The following is a 9,461-nucleotide window of genomic DNA, read 5'->3' as shown; positions in this document are numbered from 1 at the left end:
TGGCCGAATGATGGCCTAAGATTAACAGTGTGGCGCGAATATAGGCTGTACCATTCTGATAGAGATCCAACGCTGGCCCGCATTACACATTCAGTAAACAATATTAGCTCGTCCATTCAACAAGGCGGGAATTATTGGACCAACTTTCATATGGACTTGCCAACATGGGTTACTAAGTTGGCTTTCTTTGGGCTACATTGGTCCGTACTAAGCCAATTTACGCCTTATCAATTTTTAATACTTTCTGGTACGACTTACTAAGGTTAAATATCATGTTTGAAAGACTAATGCTCTGATCACAGGCACACTGCGCAGGAACCAGAAATACGTTTGCAAGCTGTGACCCCTTCAACAGAGCTGATACCACGTTGGTTTAATAACAGCATCGCTGATATGCTTATCTGTCACGGGGGACGGGCTGATCGACTTGCTGTGACAGACCGCGGGTTGTTCACAGCAGGGTTTAAGTGTGCTCCACAGGTGATAATTAAGCAATGGTTTGTGAATGACCTTACGATAAAAATTAATTACGAGGAACCTATGCTTGCATTACGGTCAGAGGATTACGTAGTACAGTAATCGCAAGTGGCTCCATGTATGGGCGGTTGCCGAGTGCTTGAAGCGTGTACATAAGCACTCAAAATTTGTTTCGCGTCGCTTTGGGCAGAAGCAAACAAACAGTGCGACATTGCAATGTTCGCTAGAATGCTTTGCTTCGAAGTTTTCGCACGACAGCCGATGACCTGACGTGCAGGAATACCAAAGTCCTTTTCTTGGCGCCGTCGGCAGAAAAGGCACTCGACTCGATCATTGGTGTCGACGGCATGTCGATGCAATCTCTTTCTTATCTAATCGAACTTTAAAGAGACGTTTAAGCGTGACTGATTCTGTAAACCCAAAATCTGATGAAAAAAAAAAGAAATACATATATCACTACGTAAAATACAACACTACCTGCTTCGTGAGGTGGTCGTGCGCGTGGGGTGCGAATACCTTATCACAATTTTCAACAAGATGCGTGTTCGAATCCTCGAGGCACTTTTTACTTTTTTAAGTTGCTTATTAATGCGCGGTTAACGTTTGTAATTCCATGCGTTCTCACCCCGATTAATCTGCGGTTATTGGGAGAAATGCCGCTGAAGTGCTAGCATTTCTCGGGGACTTCCGAAGAAAACAATTAAATTATGGGGTTTTACGTGCCAAAACCACGATCTGATTATGAGGGACGCCGTAGTGGGGGACTTCGGAAATTTGCACAACCTGGGGTTCACGGGTGCACGGGTGTTTTCGCATTTTGCCCCCATCGAAATGGGCCGCCGTGGCCGGGATTCGATCCCGCGATCGGGGACTTCCGAGACATGCTCACAAAAGTGTGGATGGATGGGTGGATAAGGCTGCACCCTTTAAATTGGGCGGCGGCACACGCAACCTAGCCGTGACTAATGAGTTATTTTGTACTTAGCGGAGGGCGAGCTTGCAGTATAGGCCGCCCCCTGTCTTTGATAACTTTAAGTTTATCTTGTCATATAGCAATTTAGCACTTACGTTATACACAACTCAGGATGGTTAAGGAACTGAGGTTTTTGATCTTGTGCATGATCCACACAAGTGATAGATAATTATTTCTCTAAAGGGGGCTATTTACCATATTTATTGTAAATTTGGTTTACATTGTGGTCATGGTTCTCTCCGTGCATTCACCAAAAGTTAACTAGTCAAAGTAACAGGCGACTTTATAGCCGCATTGGTGAAGTGAGGTTGAGGCTAATGTGCCTGGATTAATAAAACATGTTAGAAGCTGCTATGGCAACAAAACATATAACACGAAACATACACATACTCACGTGTCATCACAGACTTTTGAATTCATCATTAAAAAATGCCACAGTCATCCATTACACTGTGCACAATAATAACAGCTCATACAAGTGACCAAATGCTGTGCATAAAAAGATTTCATTCATGGGGTTTGATGTCCCTAAGCAACAAGCGTGTACGTAGCTGTGATAAATGGTGTGGTGGAAGAAAATGGATTCATTTTGACCTCCTGGGAGTCCGACATGCAGCCAAAGTGCATTACACACAAGCATTATTTTGCATTTTGCCCACATTCATTGCATTGTGGCCACTGCTGGTAGGACCGAGTAGTATTTTCAGTGTTATCCATACAGAAAGGCAATGTAAACTTCCATGGCAATCAGAAGGCCTTTTTCCTAAATGTTGCACCATCTGACACATATGTAGTCACAACTCTGAACCCTCAAAGCGCTTGTCCATTGTCTACTCTTTCTTTCGTGCCATGTCTGCTTTTTTTTGGGGGGGAAGGTTCTTAAATCATGTTTTATATGCACCAACTAGGCTTCTAAATGCCCTTTTATGTCAACTACAGTTTATTAAAAAGCTTGTTGTTTCTTTGTGTGGTGTTCATCTTTAGCACTGCAAACAGCTTAAAATCTGCAAAACTAATGACAACTGGAAAGTTCGTGTGGTAACCTGATGAAATGGCACACACATTTCAAATAAACTTTAGTTTATAGTCACTGCATTATCTGTTTCTTCTTTTGTGTTTGTCTTCAGTGCTGTTTCATCATGTTAATTACCACACTAAACCATCAGCTGTTCCTACTTATGTATACATTCTAAACTGTTTACAGTGTAGAAGTTATGTGTGAGAGTCCTGCTACCAGTTGCTTGAAGGAAGTGCAGTAGGTGTTTGCAATTAACATACACTTTGTGGTAGTGATTGTAAGTAGACCTAAGAAATGCAAGCCCAGGTGGCTATTGCATTCACTCTAACCAAATCGTCATTATCTCCCATGCCAATGCACACAGGAAAATTCTCATGGTTTTGGTGTCTGTTTTCATAACCATGTACTCACCTCAGATAAGGCTCAACTGTAACAGCAATTTTACACTTTACATTATAGGTGTGCTAAAGGGGACTACCAAGTTAGGCTGTATTCGTAAATTATGCACTGCAATAGCAAAACGGCCACTGTTAACAAAAGAGGCAGCTCGGCAAGTCCGAGAAGAAACAAAATTGGAAGATGAGTGGTAGTGCTGCGGTGAAGTTCTAGCACCAGGCTCACTGTGATGTCTTGAATTTTGACAAGACCTACTCTGGTCTACTTGTTTATCTGGTCAAGAATGACTTCATTCTAAAGAAGTGAAAAAATAACCTTAGGAACTTTTAAGTGCTTCTCCTGTCTTAACACATCCTGAATATGAGGGAACACACTGAAATCTTTCATACTACCACGTTGATCCACCATTACGACATTAAAAAAGAAAAAAAAAACCATTTGGCCTTTATATTCTGCAGTAAAAGTCAACCTAAGTCAGTCTAAGATGACTTAGTTTTGCTCTTTAGTGTCCCTATGCTATACTGCAAGGCAGTGGTTAAGCTGATGCTTCATTCATAAGGGGCATCATGTCGAATATGACGTGCATGACAACTATAAGGACATGCCATGACGCATCACAGATACAGTAATCGTGCCATCTCTCATCTTCCATGGCACAGCTTGAGGTAATGTAAAATGGAGTGTGGATTAATGTGGTGCTTCCATTGTGCTAGCAGCACACCAAAAGGCTGCTCCAGTGACGATGTGCATACTGCATGCATAGATGCAGATTTATATACTGTGTTCACGCTAGCTTTCCACATGTGTGGAAGCAGCCAGGGCTGCTGCCATTAAGATGCGAGGCTTAGATAGGCAAGGTGCTGAATGATGACCAACCTGCTCTATTGTGTAGTCACTGTCAGGCTTAGCCCCAAATATGTTGCAATCTAGGCAGAACTACATTGCTGCACCTCATTGCAGCTCATTTTTCAAGCATTAGGCATGTTGTCATTAATGCCTTGAAGGAGTGCTGCATTCACTCAAATGAATAGAGCTGTCAGCAAGGAATTTGTTGCCTGGAAGCTGATGGATATTTCAGTAGTGCCACTGATGTGGTGGCACAGTGACTGTGAAAAAAAATGAGATGGGCAGCAATATGCACGTCAAGGTGATCACAACACGTCAAGCACGTCAAGGTGATCACAACAGAGAAGAGAAGAATTCTTTCATTGTTGTGAATGCAGCTATACCTCCAGTTTTTATGATGTGCATGAAATGGGAAAGGCATGTACAACTCTTGAAAGTGAGCTTCTGGAAATGTACTAATTAAGAAACACAGCTCCTGACATGCAAGCATGACATCTGTTTTTCTCACTGATAAAGAATGCAAACATTTAGAATAACATTTGAACCTTGTTTAGGCGAGTGCAGACATTTAGAATAACGTATGAACCTTGTTAAGGTGAGATGTGGCTGCAGGGATCACACACATACAAAACATTTAGTTGCGATATATCCTTTGAATAACCCCTGAAAGCCTAAAACCCATTTTGCTAAAACAAAACAAAAACAAACAAATAATAAAAAAGATTAAAAAACAACTTAAACTTTGCCACCTAGAAAGTACATTTGTATCCTCCCCCCACCTGAAAAAAAGTCGTTATAACTAGTAATTAATTATAAATTGACTATCTGAGCTACCTACAATTTAAGCTATGGTTCAGTGTGTCGAAGACACTAGCGTGAATTTCGCTAACTTTCCCACACTTATATCAGCATTTTGAGCTACCGAACTCTTGTGTGTCAAAAATGTCATGTTGGGCATTGTGAAGATAAACTAATATCTCCAAGTCTAACTCTTGTCCTGCCACTTATTTTGCTTCTGCCCTCCTGGATTTTATGCTGGTTTCTGTTCTAAAACAATGCAGCTCTATTTAAAGTATGCCAATTACAGAAATGAATTGAGAATATATTTGAGTCAGTTTTCAGAATATATTAAGCTAGCACAAACAGGGCACTTATCACTGGAAAACACCAGAATGGTGGTGCTTGTTCTCTTGAGATCGAAATGATGCATTTGTCCATGCTGCTGCATGAACTTTGGGAAATGTCACCCCGTTTTCAATGTGCTGCCCTTTTTGGTTGCATCGCTCGCACGCATAATAGCCAGTGTGGCCAACAATACATTTGACGTAGCTCCTTGCAGGAGCATCGCAAACCATGACTCCAATGCTCACCCGAACATGAACATCTCCTATGCTTAACCCCTCAGAGGTTAGGTCGGAGACTTCTTGCACATATGGCTCTAGGTAATCCTGCAGACATAGCGTCTTCCCTGCACCACAGTACACACTGACAACAAATGGCGGTGATGCCTCCACATTTTTATGCGGCCCAAAATGGACCAAAAGGCAAGCTGGCTACTTTTGTAAAGAGGGACTCCGTCAATGTTGCCTTGAAGCTTCAGTTCACTTGGGAACTACTTGCCCCGGCTGCAACACTTGACGAATTCCTTCTGCAAGGCCAAAGTGCACAAATCAACCATTTTGCTCCACCTGAGCTTTGCGCTCAGTTTTCAAAACTGTCCTAGCATCTTTTGGAAGGTCAGAGATGCCTCTTCGCCGGCAGAAATCGAGGACATCGTTAATGCATGCATGCGTCATATTATGTTTGGAAGCAATTACAGCAAGCTCTTCACTTGCAGACAGTTGTTCGGAAAGTACATGAGAGAGCGTTGGACTACAAGTGAAGGCTATTCCCTCATCTGGCCCAGTGAAGCTGTATGAAGCGAGAAAGTCATCAGACTCATCACTTGAATCGCTACCTTGGGGACCTCCTTTGTCACTTGAGCTGCTATCAGTCGCTGTGCTCACATGAGAACGTACCCGCACTACATGATTGGCATTCTACAAAAAGAGCTTCTTGTCTGCAGACGTTGTCAACAAAGGCTTCACTTCTCGACCGCTCGTTCAACCGTTTGAACGGAGGCTCACCACTGTCATCCGTGGAAATTGAACTTCACGATTGTCTGCTGGTTCCCGGCTTCGGAGGCGAAAGTCGCTCTACACGAGAACTGTCTGCAGAGGTGAAGCTTGCAGCTTCGTCGTTGGACACGGAAGGCCAACAAGCTGCGCGAGTCCTAGCTCATTCATTATCTTGTTGTATTCCTTTCTTACGACTCGACATTTCCTCCACTTGGAGGGCATGATGAGCGAGAGGGATGAGTCAGATGCCGAAACCGCAACGCTGTAGCCCATGCCGAAAAACGCAAGATGACAGCGAGGCGAAAGCGTGGACAGCAGCAGTGCAGTGGGGCAGTCAGTCACAGCAAGGAGCAGCCGACCTGCCAACGCATGAGCCGAATCGAATCGAACCATGGAGGAAGAAAATTTTTTCCTCCATGAAAGAAGTTTTTATTGCGATAGCAATTATATGGACACTTCAAGCAGATTTCTGCCGTCGTCGTCGTGAGGTTCGTATAAAGTCCAAGGGCGATAAAATCTTGCAACCGGGCGCAAGGGGAACTGGCGACGCAATCTCCCACGCGAAAGGAGCAAAGCGGGAAGGAAGCGCGAAAGGGAGGGGGGGGGGGGCAGAGGCGGCTTCTACTCTGCCAACAAATGCGTTCATGTACTTTGCGCTTTGCGCTTGGTTCTTTATTATGTTTGCGCCGGTACGGGCTGCCGGTGTTGTCGCGCGCACCGTATCTTGCAAGCGACCTCCAAACGGCTCTGACCTTTGTATGCGCTGTGCATTCGGCCGCTCAGTTTTCCCTTGAAGCGATAAACCGCACGAACCTTCGCTCGCTCGCTGCGGCAGCTGCGCTTGCTGCCAGCGTTTTGACAGTGATTGTCTGCGGTCATCGAGTGTGATCTATTCATGTGTGCTTGTGCGCGCTGACACCACGCTTGTTAATTCAGTTAGTAAGTGAATGTGTCCAGCTTTATGCAGCCGATAAAGCTACTATCCCTACTCCGAATAGCTCTCTGCTAATTCGCTATCGCCATTGATGCTTCGCCTTTCGGGCGAAACTGCGACATTTTTTTCCCGTTCTTCCATGAGGCGAACGGATTTTTTAAAGACCCGTTCGATTCGCCTGCACCACTGTGAACCAGTTCGCGCACCGATTCACGAAAAGCGCGGCACACGAAACGAATGCCGAAGTGCAGACCCGGTGCAGGTGTGTGTTTTGTCCGACCAATGTGCACGGCTTGCGTTAAATAGGTCTTGAGCTGCTGGTGTAATCGGCTTCAGAGACGTTAATATACCCGCGCTTGCCTAGACACGGCAGATACCCGTAAGCTGGGTTTTAACGGCGCTTGTGCATGTGTGCTGTGTCGTCTGCTGCGCTGCTGCTTCGCACCTGTACCACAGTGTATTAGAATATAAGGTATGTGTACATTCTAGGACACTGTACCTGCACGACTGCACAAAGTCGGCACCGACAGTAGAAAGGGCGCAGCAAAATCGCGAACCAGCCCTGCACCTTTCCTGTATATTTTGAAACGAACGGCGGGTTTCTCATAGAGTGTTCAAAGGCGCCATTGCTGCACCGCTGAAACGAATGAGCTGTTAATACAGGTGAATAGAACGTGTCAAAGCTACGTTCGATTCACCTACACCACCTGCAAACCGTAGCGAAGCAGCCACTAGTACACTCTACAGCCACGGAAAGCTGGATTGCGGATCGAATTAATACAAACTTTAATATACATTTTTTTCGTTTTTGTCATTCAATGATTCTGCTGCGACCCACGCGACTTGAACGCGCTTCCCGGTATGCTTGTTTTTATTGCGCATCATCCGCCGTAATTAATTAAATAATAATGTACTTTTTTTGCACTGGCGATTCAAGAGGTGGCGCAAAAAAAAAAGAGCGTCGGTTTCTCGATTTCCTCTCTCCCTCCTTTCGTCCCGGAATTTGCGCCATCGCCATCGACGACAGCCTTGCCTTGTGCGCAACGTGGTAACCGAGGAGACTGAAGTCAACGTGTGCGTGAGTATGCATTTTTTAATACGAGAGTTTTCTTGTCGTGATTGTACCTTATGTGCATTCTCATCTACGGGTCAACGTCGTGTGCGAGTATTTACGTAGTTAATGGCGCGTGCCAAATATGCAGCGAGCGCACGTTTGGCTAGGCCGATCGGTCGCGTACTACGTGCGCTCGAGATGAGTTCAATCATGCGCGCATGTTATATACTCCGGAATGGCATTGACTAGACCGCTTTTTTGATGCACAGAAAGACGCTGGGCGTAGATTTCATGCACGACTTGCGCGATATAGAGGTCTGTCGGGGATCTATGCGCGTGTTACCCGGCCACAAGCACTTCATCTCCTGCATCGTTTAGGGCAGCGGAGTCTACACGCAACCGTGCCGGCCAGGAAATAAATTAGCCGTTTTCGCGAGAAATTCCGACGTCACTGCTGCGGTGGTGCCAAACAAAGCCATGTGGATTCAATGCGAACATTAAAGCACCTGAAAAATAATCTAAGAGACTTCTTTAGTGCTCGGCGTGGCCTAATGGCTCCCTGTTCGTCCAGTACGAGTGGTGTGTGTTAGTGCCACAGTATGAGATAAGCATGTAACACTTCGCTTCAGCCACGTGTTGTTCACAACTTAGCGTAAACTTTCACCGCCTTCCGCTAGCTTTGCTCTCGATGGGAGACGAGCTTAATTGTACCTCGTGCAAAAGGATACGTGCTCTAATGAAACCGCCGATTTCGCATGCTTGCACAGAAAGCTCCAGCCTTATGCAGTGGATCGACCACATGAATCAAACGGCGCATGTAAATAGCGGAGCGCTTGTGGCACGCATGGATCTTTAGCAAAACCTCTAAAACAGATTCGGTGCATAGAAAAAAACTTCTCAATTGCAGCGTGCGCCGTACTCGACGCGGAGACTAGGCGCAGAATGACTCCTTATACGCGCGGCGATTCTGATGTCATGCCAGCTTCCTTAGGCAGAAATTATGAGATAATGTGCAGCAGTCAACACGCTTCTCGGCAAGTCATGAGGTGGTTTACGTCAGTAGTAATAGTTCTGCACCTAACTTTTGCACCAATTGCTTATTCGTAACAGTCGCGTTTCCACACAGACGATTTTTGTTCTTCGTGAGACCGAAATTTCATTACATATACAAAATTCATGGGTGTTAAGTTTCGTTAAGCAGCTGGTCAGGGAGGTTTGCCGCATGTTGCCTGCTCCTGGAACATGTGGCAAACCTCCCTGACCAGCTGCTTTCTGCAGCTGCCAGCAGGCAGCGACACAAGTTTATGCTAGTGCTCTCGTTGCAGCAGGTCACATCCCCACAAGTGAAGGCAGATTTTCACTTTTTTTTTCTAAAAACACCAGGCAATTAACTGTGGTAAGTGTCATACTCAATGAAGGCGACCCCAAAATGTGATCGTTCTGCAAAATTTCAGCAAGAACAGTGCAGTGATGAGTGCAAAACCTTTTTTCGAACAGGCGCAGCGAAATTATTCAGCACCCTGTATAAGTTTGACGTACATATCACGGCTAACCTTATGCTCGGCTGTCTTAACCGACTGTTGAACTTGTACCTTGAACTCATATATACCACGTAAATCAAAAGAGTAGTATTGTCATCTCTTCCA

This window comes from Dermacentor silvarum, chromosome 4, assembly GCF_013339745.2.
Source record: "Dermacentor silvarum isolate Dsil-2018 chromosome 4, BIME_Dsil_1.4, whole genome shotgun sequence".
Lineage (NCBI taxonomy): Eukaryota > Metazoa > Arthropoda > Arachnida > Ixodida > Ixodidae > Dermacentor > Dermacentor silvarum.
The sequence above is the reverse complement of the archived record's forward strand: the minus strand, read 5'-3'. Positions refer to the sequence as shown.